The 18644-nt window shown below is 28.6% G+C and overlaps 1 protein-coding gene across 1 annotated transcript in view; it reads left to right on the top strand.

Annotated features, from left to right (window-relative positions):
* Positions 1 to 3763: 3763 nt before the first annotated feature.
* Positions 3764 to 18644, top strand: part of LOC100199711 (26S proteasome non-ATPase regulatory subunit 6) — a 111579-nt gene continuing 96698 nt past the window's right edge. Inside the window, exon 1 of the mRNA XM_065818345.1 lies at positions 3764 to 5521. The gene's annotated coding sequence lies outside the window, so the exon portion shown is untranslated. The remainder of the gene's footprint in view (positions 5522 to 18644) is intronic.

Raw genomic sequence — 18644 nt, 5'->3', positions numbered from 1 at the left:
AACAAAAGTCTTACATGGTGAGTCGCCAAATGTTTTGGCAACAAGATTTTCTGGTGTTGCTATTTTTTGATCTAAATCATGAAACAATTTTTTAAAAAAGCAATGCTATATTTGAGAGAAACTTGCTTTACATATTGGAAGGTTGTCAACATTGAAAGATAAGTATAATGCAGTTTCAAATACAATAGCATCATAATCATCTTTTTGTGGGGAAAACATTGAACAAATCCGCGTTAATAACTTGTTTTATATTGTACATAATTACAATAGCAATAAAAGTCATATAAAATATATACAATGATAATTTCATAAATACAATTCCAATATATATATTATTCATATAATATTTGAATAATATAAAAAAATGAAATAAATAAGTATTAACCTTTTTTAACAAGGAAAGCACAAGATCAAGATGTCATATATTACAAAAAGATAAAGCATATAATAATAATATATACATATATCAATAATAAATAACATAACACATTTGTTTATTGATATTATCTTGGATAAATTCTTTAACCTTGTTGATAAAAACCAAATAATAGAAGAAAATCTATTTTTGGTTTTTATCTAATCGACTCTTGAGCAATAACGATGCAGAAGTTCTACAGACATTATTATTGCTCAAGAATTAAGAATAAGTTCTGCTAGAACTTATAATTTGTCCATGTAGCTTACTTAATTTGATATTAAATTCGTAATAACATAACTTATTTTGTACTAAATTAAGTAAGCAAAATGGACAAATTCGCCAGTCTAAAATATTATATCATAAAGTAGAAAAAAAGCATACCTTGTATTTGAGTTTAATCTTATTTTTGTGGCAAATAGGGACGCTTGGTACTAATTTATTTAACTTAATTTGATGTAATTTGGATATTAGATATTACAACTTAAAATATATTGGACTATTTAGTTTTGTTTTAAATGTATTGCGTTATAAGATATTATATAGACCAATTTTTTTTTTTTAATTTTAATTAAACTACAATAAAAATTAATTATACCATCATAAAAGTAAAATAATTATAACTAATATAATGAATACAAAAACTATACTATAAAAAAATAAATAATATAATTAAAAAAACAATTTTATATCTCTTATCACAGGTTTTTATTAAGAATAAAAAAAGTTCCGTTAGACGCGATATTTCGGCACGTAACTTTCACGTAACTTTCACGTAAAATAGTAACCTGGACGAAGTCACTTAAAATACACGTGATTGAAACGTGAATAAAACGTTGCGTGCCTACTGGGAGGTCGCGCACAATAAAAATGTAATTTATTTCGACCACACCATTTAATGATGACGCGAACGGAACGCGATTTGTATAATTCGCTAAGTGAATTAAAGTTAAATTGATTCGTAAAAGTTTTTTGGACTAGTAATCTGAACATAAAAAAAAATCTACAAAATAAAAATCCGCTAGCAGTTTGAAAAAATTTTTCGGATTAATAATCCGAACAGCAAAGAATCCGAAAAAAGTAATTTGCTATTAGTTCGTATATTATATTTCGGGTTATGGTTTGTAAAGTATTTAACGATCGGAATGTTTTAATACACAAAATAAGTCGGTCTGACTTTATGCGGACTTTACGAACCAAATCGGCGGTGCCAAGCAGTAATTATGATTACTATCCTATATATGGTTGCATTAGTGCGGCAATATAGTATGGAAAAGCACAAGCCATACAATGTTGACTTAGTTTTAAAATTTGTATTTTTGAAACATTTTCGGCTGAATTATTCTAATTTCAGCCGGAATGGAAATCAACTGTTCAGCCATGGTGCAGTGGTAGCGCACTTGCTTCAAAAACAAAGGATTCCTGGTTCAAACCCCACATCTGGGCAAATTTTGCGGCACCTGTTAGGAAAGTGGTGTTTGAAATCGTATATTTTGAAATCAAATTCAAACATTGAATTTGATTTCAAAAAGTTAGGTTTTATCTTAAAATTTACCAAAAAAACTTATAATTTTCTATAAAATCAACCGCTACTTTTTTTTTTTTTTTTTTTTAAAGCAGTAAAACAAAGTTAAATCTATAGCATAATGAAGCTTTAACTAGCCCGCTAAAAATCAATAAAATGATGAGTTATAGCTATTGCAGATTATACTTTTACATTAATCTGTATTACACACGTAAATTATCTTACATAAAGACATATTTAAAAATACATGACTTTTAATTACAGACGGTGGCGTCTGGTTATTTATTGTTTTAAATTTTTATTTTTATGTGTTTTGTTTCTTATTTATTGGTTATATTTAGTGTATATTTTTTTCTTAACTTATTTCAAAAGTAATAAACATATGGTTAGAAAAGGAAAGAAGCACTAACAAAGCTGTGTCGTCAAACATATGGTTAGAAAAGGAAAGAAGCACTAACAAAGCTGTATCGTCAACAATATTTTTGTTAAGTATACGAAACATAAATATGGTTAATGTTACGATTTCTAACAGCATTGGTTTTGCAATGGTACTAAACAATGTACTAAAAATTCTGGAAAAGTATTATTGTATCGACACACAATTCAAAACAATACTAAAATACTTAACTCAGAAACTAATTTTCATTCTGAAGGTGGCATTTTAATTTACCAGAAATCTTCGGAGACAAATTTGAAAGCGTTTATTTACATTGAAAAATGCCGTTTTTATTTAAACAAAAATTAGCGTCAAAGTTCCGGATTTTTTTTTAAAAAATTGGCTACACTGTGCTGGGGCTGTACTAATTGTACTCTTTGGAACCTGTGCAGAAAATCTTATACTTTTAAAAAAAAAAACTCTGCATTTATAGAAAATAAAGGATTGTACAGAGAAGTTTTGTTGTTATACTCCTTAAAAAACTCGAAAAGCAACAAAGTTTATATTTTAAAGTCAATCTTTATTAAAAACGAAGCAAAATTACAAGGAGGAGGACTACTAACATACTTTCAGACTGTGTTTAAAAACTTTGTTAAAATTACAAGGAGGAGGACTATTAACATACTTTCAGACTGTGTTTAAAAACTTTGTTAAAATTACAAGGAGGAGGACTACTAACATACTTTCAGACTGTGTTTAAAAACTTTGTTAAAATTACAAGGAGGAGGACTACTAACATGCTTTCAGACTGTGTTTAAAAACTTTGTTAAAATATATAGTTTCAGTTTTTTTGAAAATGCTGCAACGTTTGGAGGAGCTTTAAGTCTTTACAGTGAAAAGAATGTTATTGGAGCTCAAAACAGCGAGTATAAACGTGCAGAATCTTTAACGTATTTAACATTTAACGTATTTAACAGGAGAAAAAAATGAGAATCATTATCAATGACTGTACTATTTCAAATAATTATGGAGAAGTAAGGGTTGGAATTTATGCTGAAAATGTTTTTCTTCAGCTTTATCTTATTTTACTTTCCTATAGCTTGATTCCGTGGAATGATGCACCTGTTACTGGGCTAAGTGCTTTATTTTCATACCATAGTATAACTAAACATAAAGGTGAAAATATTTTTAACTCAAATAGTATTACACCTATAATATTAGACAGTTCAAAAACTATTGTTGAGGGAAAAGTGGAAATTTCAAAAAACTCTGGCTTTGAAGGTAGAGCAAAAGACACTAATATCACTTTTTTAGACAATAGGCCTTTATAAGGAGAAGCGGTTTTTGTAAAATCTGAGCAACGGTTTATTTTGAAATTAGTAAATGATTTTAAAATTATATGTTTTATGAATATCAACCAAAACTCATTTGTGACTTTTAGTAAAAATTCTTCTCAACTTGAAGGAAAAACTGATATTTCTACATCTACCTCTATTGGTTGCAATGAAACGAATAATAATATGGCATTAAGGAGATACTTTAACTCAGAAAGTATAGTTAGTATTCCAAAAGAAATAAAAATAAATGATAAAGAATGGAATAATGTGTATCCAGGACAGTTATTTGAGCCTAATGTTATCCTTATTGACGAGCTTAACAATAGTGTAACCAGATCTATTAAAATCATTTTTAATAACCATGTAGTATATTGGGGGCTGAACTTGAATGTTGTTTTTTCTCTTAAAGGAAAGATTAGAAAATTTTATAATGTATCAATTCAATCGGGAAGTGTTATCAAAAATGTTAGTGTCAATTTTAATTTGTCACTCTCACACTGCCCATTTGCATACTCCAGAGAAAATGAAGTCTATTTTTGCAGCCAAAGAAAAAAACTTTCCCAAAGGTATGTTTTGCAACTTTAACGGAAGTATATCAATATCTTGTGGATTATACACTGACACTAATTAATCATTTTGGGTTAATACTGGTGAAGAGACTACTCAGGTTTGTCCGCATGGGTTTTGCAAGCCATGCGATAGTTTTGTTTGACTATTAGATACAAGTCCTAAAAAAAGTCCAGAGACGATCAATGCTATGACTATAGAAAAGGATATTTATGTTCAGAACGCAAGCCTAATACCTCGCTATTATTTGGTAGTGAAAAATGAATGAAATGCGATACATTCAATACTTAGATAGTTATGTTTTTTATGATAGGCCCTTTTATTGTAGTTTTTATTTGTGCTATTTTCTTAAACATTTGTATTTATGAAAGCTAGCTCAATTCAACTATCTATTTCTATCAAGTTTTGCAGTACGTCGACAGAGAAACTGTAAACACGCATGGAATTTTAACATTTTTTGTTGGGTTAGTAAGTCTAAGTAGGTTTAAAAAAGATATTCTAAAAATATGTCTTATAGAGAAGCGAAATAATCTTGATAAGTTGGCACTTGAATATTTAATCCCTGTTTCAATGTTTGTATCTTTGTTTTTACAAAAAAACTGTTGTTGTTGTAGCGAGTTTTCACAAAATCAATCCTGAACATCTTTTAAAAGTACTTTCATAAATTTTGATATTACCTTACGCCAACCTTATAAGAATCTCTTTTTTAATTTTGCAACCAGTAGAATTCTCAGGAAACCATCATAAAAGCCCATTTATGTATGCATCTGTTATTTACGAAACAAAAACCCTTTTTTGGTATTTACTTCTTGGAGTAATTTTCTTAATCGTGTTGGTTGGATGCCCACTAATATTAATCCGTCGTTCGAGAATTAATTGTATATTTCCACCTTCTCATATTGACGCATTTGGTGGCGCGTTTAAAAATAATACATTTCACCAAGGGTTTGGATCATTTTACTTTTTTGCACGAATAATAATTATCGGCTCAGGCACATTTTTAACAAACCTATTTGAGATGTACACCGCTTTAACTTTGTTTTCAGTCATTTTTTTGGTAGTTTTCACTTCAACATTTCCATTCAAAAACAAAATAAATTATTTTGATTAATTTGTTTTGTTTTTACTTTCATTGTTGGGTACTATAAAAATAGGAAAGCTCAGCCTCTTATAAAACAACGGCTTTTACCATTTATTTGGAGAAAATCTTGAAAATGCTACTTTTGTAATTTTATTATTACGGGCTACTCTGGTTGTTTTTAGATGCTCGTATCTCGTTTATAATTCAAGATTTTGGACAAGTAAGTAATAATCTTTTTTTATTGTTTAGAATAAATTTTATTCTTTTGATAATTATTTTAAAAGCAGTGAAACAAATTCGTGCTCTTTTTGGTTTCCACGTATTATTTACGTATTGTTTATCGTAAAGAATAAAATCTTATAATAGTGCAGTTATTTATGCGTTGCGTTTTTAAATAATTCCACTTATGTATTCGATGACATAGCAAACTGAAACTTTTCTCATTCATCAACACACTAAAAAAAAAGTAAAAATTTTTACCTTAGGGTAGGATATGTGAGAAATTATACCTTACTTTTAGTAAGAGAAATTATCTCTTACTCAAAGTAAGGTATAATTTCTTACATACATTGCTTTCTTAAAGGAGAAAATTATACTTACTAAGGTTTCTTAAAGGAGAAAATTATACTTAGTAAGGTATAATTTTCTTCTTTTTTTTTTTTAGTGTCTAATTGTTAAACAATTTTTGCGTGTATTTGGTAAAATTGGTGAATAAAAACTAGAAAAATTTTTTTTGACTGTTATAGTAAGACTGTTATATAAACGTACGTCCCTTGGACGTACGTTGGATGTCTAACTGACGTCTGGTACGTTTTTACATTCAGTCACGAACGTACGCCTAGACGTCTAGACTGTTTTTTTAAACTTAGATATTTAATTTTAAAATATATATGATAAATATATCTAAACTGCATCGCGACATAATAAGGGATACTTGTATACTAAATAGTGATTTATTTTTAAATTATTTTAAAACTGCAATATAAAGTTATTATAATATGATAAAACTAAAATAATTAAAAATTAATGAAATAAATATAAAAACTATTACATAAAAAGTAAAAAATACAACAAAAAATATTTTTCCTCGTTTGTTATCACAAACGCTTCAAAAGTAATTCGTTTTTACTGCTAATAAAAAACGTTCCAAAAAGCACTTTTGGAAAAATGATTTCGCAAACGTAAATTTCACGTTTTATTCACGTAAAATAGTTTTTAATCACCTAAAATAAACGTGATTAAACCGTGAATAAAACGTAGTGTGCCTACTGGGGCTGTACGTTTCCGGGTCGACGCGTGCCAACTGGGCAGTTGATTATGCAATTTAAAAAAAATTATTAATATAATTGTTATAATAATTGCTTTTTATAATCAAACAAACATTTTATTTTTTTTTTATATTTATATAATAATTATATTGTTTTTATATTTATATAATAATTATATATATAATTATATTGTCAATGAAAGTTCAGGCATCAGAAACTGCAATTATTGTTTTTATTGTGTGTGGATGAAAATATGTCCGTTTAGTTTTATTAATGTTTAGAAATAAATTATTAATTTTAAACCAGTTAGAAACTTTTTTAAGCTCGTTTGTCCTGTTGCATTAGTTTTTTTTCTTTTTAACTTTGTTTACATTTAAAATAATATAATTATTACTTTACAATAAACCTAAACAAGGTTTTCATTTAGTTGATTTGAACGCTCGGGTTTTGGTCTTTAGTTTGCGCAAAAAAGTAAAGATCATTAAAATCTTGTTTCTTATTTTACGATTTGCTTAAGCGCAACATCTTGTCACCTTTAATTTTTGTGTTTTCCTGCATTTTGTTCCGCCTATATTTTTACAACGGAAAGAAATAAAATACATTTCGACTATATTTTGACAAGAAGTATATCTTCAGTGGATTTTTTAAGTTGTAGGAACTGACTTTTTGCTCTGCGATTAATAACACTAAAGTTGTTCTAAATTTTTTAATTTTTTTCAATTTAAAGTTAAAAATATTTTATGTTCTTTATATTGTCATTAGTTTTAGAATGAGTAATCGTAGACCTCCAAGATTGAACCAGTTGTCTGGAGCTGCTGGGAGAAAAAGAGCGATGACGCGGAAAGAAAACGAAAGCAAAAATAAACGAACGCTTTTAGATTGCGACCAAAAATGAAGAAAAAGTCAAGCAGGTAGTTGAATTTTTTTTTGGATCTTACGAAGTTCTATATAAGGAAAAGTATAATAATTCTGTTAAATATTTTTTTTTTTTTTTGATCAAATAGATATCAATATCAATGACTCCAATGAGTTGCCAGTTGCCATCCTATAAATTTTCCAAGAGATCACAAGGAACGCAAATTTCCTACCTGTATCTTTATAGAGAAACAAAGAAATGGAGAAAAAGTTACAAGAGATTGGCTCGTTTGGTGTAAGGCTGTAGCATCGCTCTATTGTTTCCCTTGCTCCCTTTTTGGATCGCCCAATTTAACTAGGTTTAATTCAGTTTGTTGTCCTGGAATGGAGGTTTACATGGAAATTGGAGAAAGCTTTCAGATCGTATTAAAAGTAATCAACAAAGCGACATTCACCGTAGCTATTATCTCGAATGGAAAATAGCTACCATTCACTTGAAAAGTCAAAAGTCCATTGATCACCAATTAGAAAAAAAAATAGGAGATGAAACAAAGCAATGGAAAGTAATTTTACAGTTCATTCTAGACGTGAAAATTTTTCTAGCTTCCAGAAATTTAGCTTTAAGGGGTGAGAATATTGTTATCGAATTTTAAACTATATTAGTAGTATAAAAACCGGACTCTACCTCATAAATAGAGTACATTTCCAAAAAACGTGTGTGAGCTAGAAAGTATGGTATTATTTCAATCATTTTCAAAAATGTGTGTGAGCTAAAAACTATGATACATCTACACCATTTTTCAACATGTATATTATGAGATCTCTTCAACCAGAATGACATTGTGTTAATTAAATTATTATTTCAACAAAGAAATAATAATTATAAGGTGAAATCTACGCATAAATGAAATCTGCCTTAAGCGTAAAATAAAGCATATCCCATTATAAATTTTTCAGACTTATCAATTCTTTATTGTCAACCCATGAGTTGAACGAATCAGGATATCCATACCACTTTATTAATTATTTATTTTTGAGTTTACGAATAACTTTTTTTATCCTAAATATGTTTTGATCAGTTTTTTGCATTTCTTGTTCATAAAAAGTACCTATCGTCAGTTATTTTATACGTAGGTGGATCTGTGAACTGAATCTGTGACACAGTAAAAACCTCCTCATTCCATCTCGGTGTGTATCCTTTTTTCAACGCTCCCTTCTATTTAGTTATCCTAACTCTATCACCAATTGCAAACTTTGGTTTTACAGACTCTGATCGCGAATTTCCATTTAGATTTAACCAAACAATATTTTCATTCTTTTTATCGCTAGCTGCAACTGGTGTCATTATAAATGAAGAATGCTTTGTGTTGATGTATCTATTTACCATTTCATTTAAAACGTCGATATATATTCTAGTAGAATAAGCTGAAAAGTACATTTTATCTTTCATTGTTCTATTCCAACGTTCAACTATACAACTTTTTCTTCATTTTCAGTTGAATATAACTGAACACCTAGATATTTAACACCTAGCGCTTTAACATGCTTATTATAAAATTCTAAGTCTTTATCTACTTTTTTACACCTTCTTTCTTTAAATATTTTATTTAAAGTATTAGCCAAATTAACTCCAGTTTTACTCTTCAATGGAACAATCCATCCATACTTCGAAAAAACATCTATCACCATTAATAAGTATTTTATATCATCATTGAAATTGGAAAAAGATTTTATGTTAACTAAATCAGCAGCCCATATTTCATCGATTCCATTTACAATAAATTTTCTTTTTCTGAAATGATTTACAACTGGTCTATGAAGTTCGTTTGCAAGTTTGTCAGTCCATTTTAGGTCTTTCAGACCCAAAAGAATTAGATCCTTTGGATCCGTAAGAATTACTTCTTTATCTTTGTCTTTTTTACTGATCGTTGGTAGTTTTTTTCAACACCCAATTCATGTGGGTTCAAAGAACCTAAACCAAACTTTGCTTTAGATGATATAATGGGCTTTATAATACCTCGTTCAATTCTTTCAAGTATTGAAGGATATTTTATAGCATCCATTTCTTCAATCATAATTTTATCAGCTAAATTTCTTTTTGCGGTATCATCAAAGTATTTATTAGCAAGATCGTGATGGTAAGCTGCATTATCAACTCTATCTACAGCTTTGCTCCATTCTTTATATGCGTCAGTAGAAGTTAATCTTTCATCTAAATTAGTACGTGGTCCTGCAGAGATCATTCCAGGTAAATGCATTTCACCTGGGAACTGTGCCCATGGTAATTTTATTTTTTTAGTTAATGAATTAATTGAACTCGCTAAATCTCCACCTGTTTTTAATGATACAAATTGAATTTTTGTTTTTCCACAAATAGCACAAGTCCCGCGTAGCATATTTCTATTGTTTTTACTCACAACATTTTGTGTTTGTTTTGTTTCTAGATTTAACGCAGTACATTTTTATATATATAGAAAAAAATGATATACAGCATTTTCTTAATATATATAAAGGGCAATGTGTGTTTGTGTGCGTGTGTTTGTTTGTTTGTTCTCTATAGAAATCCAAACCGCCGGACCGATCTCGATGAAATTCGGCATGGGGGTAGTCCTTGAGGAAGAGAAGGTTCTTAGCTGGGTTTTGACCCCGTACCCCAACCCCCGGGGTCAGGGGGCCCAAAAATGGCCCCCCTGACCCCAGGGTCAGGGGTTACCATTTTTTGGGCCCATTTTTGTGTACAGATATCAGGTAGGCCAGTTTAAATATTGGCCCGGGCAACGCCGGGTAACTCCAGCTATCCTATCTTCTTATCTTATCTTAATCTTATCTTAATATATATAAAGGGAAATGTGTGTTTGTGTGTGTGTTTGTTTGTTTGTTTGTTTGTTTGTTTGTTTGTTTGTTTGTTTGTTTGTTTGTTTGTTTGTTTGTTTGTTTGTACGCCGGGTAACTCCAGCTAGTTTTATGTATAAAAATGAAAATCCTAAATTATTTAAAAATGGATATTATAGATTTGTCATGGAATGCGAATAACAATAAGAGAAATAATAAGTTGTTTCCTAAGAGTATAAGAGGAATTATCGTTGGAAAGTCGGGTTGCGGAAAAACTACTTTATTATTGAATTTGCTTTTGAGACCTAGTTAGTTAGACTAATAATTTACATGTTTTTGGAAAATCTCTTTTTCAACCAGAATACAAAATATTAAAGCAATCTTTTGAAATAAAATTACCAAAATAAATTATTCTTGATCTATTTAAGTTACAAGACAAAATAGAAAAATTAAATGCAAACCCTGAGCTTATAATTGAAGACATTTCAAAAAGTTTAAATGAGAAAACAGATAAAGAGTGCAAGTTTTTTGAAACAGCAGAAGATTTACCAGATCCTGAAGATTATCAAATATCATCAAATTATTCATAAGAATAATTGGATGATATTTGATGATTTACAATTAACAAAGCAAAATAAGTGTGAAAAATTATATAAGAGGAAGACATAGAAATGTAGATTGTTTCTATCTTGTACGAAATTATTTTATGTTACCAAGGCAAACTATACGAGAAAATAAAAATTTTATTTGTTTCTTTCCCAATGATACAAAGAATTTAAATCACATTTATAATGATCATGTTTCAAGTGATATGTCAAAAGATGAGTTTAAAAGTTTTTGTAAGAAAGCTTGGTCAGAGCCTCATGGATTTGTTATTATAGATCTATCTTCTAAAAAAGATTATCGAAAATATAGGAGTGGATTAAATTGTTTTCATATACCAACTTGTTGAAACTAGTAGTGTAAAAAAAATATTTTCTTCTATATGAAAAAACAAAAATGGCATATTGTTTATCAGTGAGCGGAAATAGCAATATCTTAAAAACTAAGTTTGCCCCTATTATTACACTTAGAGAAAACAGAGAAATGAGATGGCTCTAGTTAGTTTAGAGACATATTACAGTGTTCGTAATATTAATTCTTCAAAAAACAATTTTAGATATAACGCAAATAATGGATCAAGTTGGAAGGATATAAACATTCCAGATGGATGTTATGAAATTGATGATATAAATAAATATATCCAATTGATTATGACAGGAAACGGTGATGCAAGTTCAGGAGTTGCAAATATTACAATTGAAGGTAATAATAATACATCAAGATCAGCTTTAATTATTGCAGCTGGTTATAAAGTTGATTTTACAATTTCAAATTCAATAAGAACTGTTTTTGGTTTTGATTGTGGAATATATTCAGCAGGCTACAATATATCAACTAATATAGTAAACATATTAGATGTTAATAGTATACGAGTAACAAGTGATATAATAGAATTATCGTATATAAATGGAGGAACTAATAACGTTATATATTCATTTTTTCCAACTGTAGGTCCTGGTTATAAAATTGCTCTAGAGCGGTATAACTTAATATATTTACCAATAACACTAAAAACAATATTAAAAATGCAAAATGAATTGCTTGATCAAAATGGAAATCTTTTGAATTTACGAGGAGAAGAAGTAACTATCACATTTCATGGAGCACTTTTTCCTTTCCTTAATGGAGCACTTTTACCTTTCCTTGGTACAGCTGGAAAATTTTTATTATCAAGCGTTGCTCCTGCACTTGCAACAAGCTTATTAACAGGAGTAGATTCAGCAACTAGATCAGCTACGGTTGATAAAATTGCTGGAAGGGGTGTTGTATACTTAAAAAAGAATAGAAATGGAGTTAAAATGACAGCTGCAGGAAATGGTTTATATTTGAGACCATGAAGTAAAGGAAGTTCTGTAGGTGACGGATTGCACTTATGTAATGGCAATGGGTATACATCAGCAGGATCAGGCTTATTATTAGGACCAAACTCATCATTTGCCAATATTCCATTTTTGAATATGATTCTGTGATAAAATAAAATAATTTGAATGTGATAAAATTAAAAATAAAATTATTTTTATTTATATATATATATTTTTTTTTTGCATATAAAAAGAAATGCCAAGAAATAATCCGCCAATACATAAATTTATAAACAAATATATACCAGATGAAACTCTAAAAATACTTCTTCATTCTAAGCCACACAAAGATTTGGAGCACTCTTCAGTATTAATAACTGAGAAAAAATATGAAATATTTGCACAACTCGATTTTCCGATAAAATCTAAATCACATCAATATATTGTTTTAAAGTTTGGTGTAGTACTTAATGAAGGTGTTGCGTTAGTTTCATTAAAAGAACTTAAATTAAAAATGTTAAGTTTACAAAATGATATTATAATAAATGTTTTTGATAATTCTGTTTCTGATCTATTGATTAAAAAAGGAGATTTATGTTTAGTGAATTTATTGTAAATAATTTTAAAAAAATTTTTTTTTTAATTATTTTTACTTATTAAGATGTATAATATATATTCAAATATCCAAGCACATAGTGAAAATGATGATAAAACTTTCAATAAAATATATCCAAATCTTCCAAGTGCACCTAATGAAAATAATAAAGTTATTAGTGCTCATATATATATCGCCTAAACACAATTAGTGACATTAAAAAAGAGATAGAGCGCTAGAGAGAAAAGAGAAACATGCTAAGTAAAAAGTATCATAGGGCTGTAAAAATAATTTCAGCAATTGATAATTCATTACTATCAAGCACTATGGCACTTGGAACTATTGGAATTGGCTTTTTAGCAACAATAATTGCAGCACCAGTAGCTATCGCATGTGAAGGTGCAGCATTAGGAGCAGGTGTTTTATCATTAATAGGAGGGCAAGTTAATAAAAAATTACATTTAAAAGCAGAAAAGCATGAAAATATTAAAGTATTTGTTGATTCAAAACTAAATACAATAAGTGACTATATTTCTAAAACTTTAGTAGATGGAAGTATAGATGACAATAAATTTAAACTAATACTTGGTGAACTTAAAAATTTTAAAGCCATGCTTGAGCAAATTAGAACAAATTCAAAAGAACTAATTGATGAACAAACTAAAGAATCATTACCTAAACAATAGAGAGATAATGCAACTAATATACTCAAAAGCAGATTTAGTAAAAATGTAGATGTAAAATCACAAAATAATTGATTAAAATAATTTATTAAAACATAAAAAATAAAACGTAAAATACAGCATAACAATTTATGTTGTTTAATTTTATCTTTATTTATAAAAAAGCAAAATGTCATTTCTAAAAATTGAAGGTCCTAAAAAAGAGACAAAATTGTTAAAGATTTCTTAGATACTAAAAAAAGAATACAAAATAATAGTTTATATGAAAAGATGGGTGAAACTAATTTATAGTTAGACTTAAAACAAATTTAAAATTGTTCAAACCATTAATTGATAGTCAAGATGGAATAAAGGAAAATATAAATAAATTGCAAGATCATGCTAATAAAATTGCACTCACTTTTTCAAATTCTTATCCTGAAGCAAGTAGAGAAAAAATGATAACTGATTCTGAAGAACTATTGCCTTCTCATGAAGAATATAAAGTTATGAGGCTAGGTAAAATTGCAGCATATTATCTGAGAATGTATGCTACTGGCAAAAAACCTACAGATACTACATTTGGAATATATAATAAAGATAATATATTTTATATTGGAGAAAAGCCAATACATATTATTGATGATGATATAATTATTGATTATAAAACATATTATGGTACTCCTGGTCTTTGGAAATTGATAGTAAAGTTTAATCCTGAAAAGAATTTATATACTGAAGATGATCTTAAAAAATATAGAGATATATTAATACAAACAGATGCAATTCTTTCTGATGTAAATCCCTACAAACCAAAGGCATCTCGTAGTGTAAAATACAGAGAAATAATAGCAACCATATGGAAAGATATAAAAGAAATAGCAAGCGTGAATCAAGAGGAACAGGAGTAGGAACAGGAGTAGGGACAAAAACACAAACTATAGTTCTTCCTAGCGACCCTGATGCGTTAATTGAAATGCTTGAATTACGTATAGCTGCATGGAAAGCAGGTAACACTGAAGCAAGAAATGAAGCTGTTGCAATTTGTAATAAAGTATTTCGATAAGGTATAATAAATAGTTCACAGTATAAAGCAATACAAAATAATTTATAATATATCAGTGCATATAAAAAATATATATATAGTACATAAAAAATGCCAATTGTTCATAATAAGAGATATATATAAAGAAACATGCTATTGGAGAAAGTGGTATATTCGAAAGTATAAGAGATTTATATAAACGAATAAAAGCGTCAAATGTAACAAGAGTATCATCAGCTGTGTTGAAGAAGATGGCTGCTCCTGATTAAGGAAAAACTGCAATAACTGCTGCTAAATCAGCAAAAAAAGAACTTTCAACATCAGCGATAGAAGCTGCTAGAAATGCTGCAGTTGAAAAAGGAAGACAAATAATTGATAAGGCATCTTCAAAAATAGTTTCACAACCTGTTATTAATAAAAATATTGATGAAATAATTTCAAATTTGGTTAGATCTAATGATCTGATTAATAATGGATATAATAATGGATCTGAAAGATCTAAACAAAATAATGAGATGATATAACAACAAATATAATTAAATTAATGATGGGTTCTGCAATAAGATCATCAAAAAAAGTATCAAATGAAAATGCTATAAGAATAGAAGATCTAGTTTAAAAAGGACGCGGCTTTCGACTTGCTTAAGACCTCAGAGCTACGCTTAAAACCTCAGAGGTACGCTAAATATCTCAGAGCTACGCTTAGATTTCACTTGTTACGCGTAGACATGCGAAATTTTTTATATAGTTTTTTAAGAATTGTCAATCAAAAAAAAAAATTCTTATATTGTATATAAAAAAACAAAATGACAACTTCCGAAGTATTAAATTTTACAGAAATGCCAATTGTAGATAATGGAATTGAGAGATTTGAATTCCATGAATATGAGCCAGTAGCTCGTACAAATCTAAATAGTGCTGGAGAGATGAGAATCAACATTGAGCAACAAGATTTGCTTACACTTCCATCTGAAGTTTATCTCTTATTTGAAGGACAACTTGTTGAACTTGCAGATGGAACAGCTTATGCTATTACAGATGCAGTGTCGCTTACAAATAATGGTATTATGCATTTATTCAGTCAAATATCATACCAATTATCAAACCAAGATATAGAAACTATTTATCACCCAGGTCAGGCAACTACAATGTTAGGAATGCTTAAATACCCAAATGACTTTCAATTAGCGCAAGGATAAAATCAATTGTGGTACAAAGACACTGCAACAACAGCAGTACTTGCTGATAACTCGGGGTTTGCATTAAGACAAGCATACATAATTCAGAAACGAACTACAAAAGGAACATTTTCATTTTGCATACCTTTAAGACACATTTTTGGATTTTGTGATGATTACGACAAAGTTATTTATGGGTTTAAACATACAATAACTCTTGTAATAAAAAGTGATGATAACGCTATTTAAGCTTGCTGCTGCAGCTTTAGAAAAAGTTAATCTTAATAAAATATCACTGTTTATACCACATGTGATCCCATCAGATGTAGAAAGGATTAGTTTTATAAATCTGTTGAATCAAAAGTGACACTTCCAGTAAGTTTTCGTGGGCGCCAGTGTGATACTATATCTGTTGCACAAACTAATACATTTTCTTGGAGATTGAGCGTAAAGACATCTCCTGAAAAACCAAGATACATTATTGTTGCATTTTAAACAAGTAAAGATGGAGATCGAAATGCTAATGCTTCAATATATGATAATTGCGACATGAAAATTATGTACATTATGCTTAATCAAGAAAGATATCCTGTTGATTTTAATTTGTCACTCCCAAATCAGCAATTTTCAAGAGCTTATAGAGATGGAGCTTTGTTTAATGAAAAATTTTATGGAATGAATGAATTGATCACACACAGCATTATATCTCCTTCAGACTATAAAGATTTATACCCACTCTTTTTTTTTGATGTTAGTAAACAATCAGAAAGATTATAATCATCAACAATAGATGTAAAAATTAAAGCAACATTTAATACGGCTGTTCCAACAGATACTGAAGCTGTTGCAGTTGTAATATCTAATAGAATGATAGAACTTCAATCAGACGGGAACTAAATTGAATGTTGTTTATTAAATTTTTTTTGATAATTAATTAAAAAAAAATTTTCTTTATATATTAAAAAGAATGAAATACACAAAGAAGAGTTTAAAAAATCTATTAGGGGATAATAGCATTTCAAAAACATCTGACAATATCGCTTAATTGCTAATGATTGCTATAGATAATGGGTTAATAGATAAAGAATCAATTATGAATGAAGTAAAAGAGTTGATTGATAAAAGACTATTTGGCAGACCTAGAATACATCCAGTGAAAGAAACAAATAAAAAAAATAACAATTTTCAAGGCTAGAATACATCGTGAAAAACAAAAAAACCAAACAATAAATCCAAAATATCAAAGACTAAGAACTATTAAGAAAAAATCAATCACTGTCAAATCTACAAACATTGAAACTGGAGATGTTAAAATATATAAATCATTATATAGTGCTATGCAAGATACTAAGCATGGATGGAGATATCTTGAATTATAATAACTATAGAACTATCTAACAATTGTATACTTCAAATACAACAGTATTTGAAATACAAATAGAACAGTTAAAATTAAAAAAGATGGTGAGTTTAAAATAGAAAGAGTTAAAGAACCTTCTTATAGAATTAGAGGGTGGAGACGTATATAATGTTTATAAGGACGATTTGGTTATATTTAAAAATTATGGTACAGATATAACAATAAAAAAAATTACAAGACATATATTTTTTTTAAATTATTTAAATAAAACGAAAATTAAAAAAAATATCTTGTTATATAAAAATGGAAAATAAAAATGTAAGAGAACTGAAAACAAATCGCACAAGAGCGAAAAATTAAACATTATTATAGAATGAGAAAAAGTGAATTATTAGAAGCGTTAGCGCACACACCTGTTGAGCATACACAAACTCAATCTACATCAGTTAGTAACACACCGATTGAACAAAGACCATTGCAACCTACAACAGGTTGGCTTATGTCATATGTGCCTGACACAATTAAAAATACAGTGAATACATTTACAAATTGGGCTATGTCATATGTGCCTAATACAATTAAAAATACAGTGAATAAATTGAGAGCAAAAAAAGAATCAACTGAAAAAAGTAAATTTAGTTCTATTGCAGATTGGATTGTGTCATACGTACCTGATACAATCAAGAATAAAGTCAATCAACTAGTCAACTCATTAAAAAATTTATACAATAAATTGGAAGTTAGAAATAAAGTTGAACCTCAAAATAAAGTTGAACCTGCAAATAAAGTTAAAGAGTTAAATACAATAAATATTAAATTAAATCAATCATCTATTAAAAACGTGACAAAACAATTTAAAGCTAAAAGAGTAGAAGGTTACGATGCTTTATCATTCATAAATGCTGCTAAAAAAAAGTGCGATTAAAATAGTAAATGAAAATAGAAATTCAAAGGTTTATATAGCTCTAACTTGTAACGAGTGATGCGGAAGTTATCGGACAAATCCTAATTTCATTATTTGAGCATAATAATTAGTTTTTGTGGTTTTATGCGTAGGCATAAACGTTCTATAAAATATAAACTTTATTATTTGAAACACAATTATTTAAAATGAGGTTAAATGCAGCTGAACGAGAATCTTTTCGAAAGCGACTAAAAATATTTTTTGTAAATAAACCTAATATTAAAAAAAAAAATCCTAAATCATTTTGAAAAGGAAGGATTTGCTTGAAGTACAATAAATGATAACCTAAAAAGACTTGAAACTGTTCAATCGTTTTCTGATAGAAAGCACCCTGGTAGTACGACATCCTGGACTAGAGAAAAGAAAGCCGAATTAACGAGACTTATCAACAATCGAAAAGGGGTCAGTCAGAGAAAAATAGGTATTAAATTCTGTGTAAATCAATCGACAATTGGTCGTCAGTTAAAAAAAATGAATATTAAATATAGAAAACGTGAAAAAACTCCAAAATACACTATAGAACAACAAATAAAGGCAAAGAAAAGAAGCAGGAAACTAGTTAACCAACTCTATAACACAAAATCGCTTCTAGTCATAGATGACGAAAAATACTTTTGTTTTGCAGGGGACAACAAGCCTGGAAATTCTGGATACTACACAAACAACAAAAAGACATGTCC

This window comes from Hydra vulgaris, chromosome 14 (genome assembly GCF_038396675.1).
Source record: "Hydra vulgaris chromosome 14, alternate assembly HydraT2T_AEP".
Classification (NCBI taxonomy): Eukaryota; Metazoa; Cnidaria; class Hydrozoa; order Anthoathecata; family Hydridae; genus Hydra; species Hydra vulgaris.
Note: the sequence above shows the minus strand (reverse complement) of the source record. Positions and strands in the feature narration are given on the sequence as shown.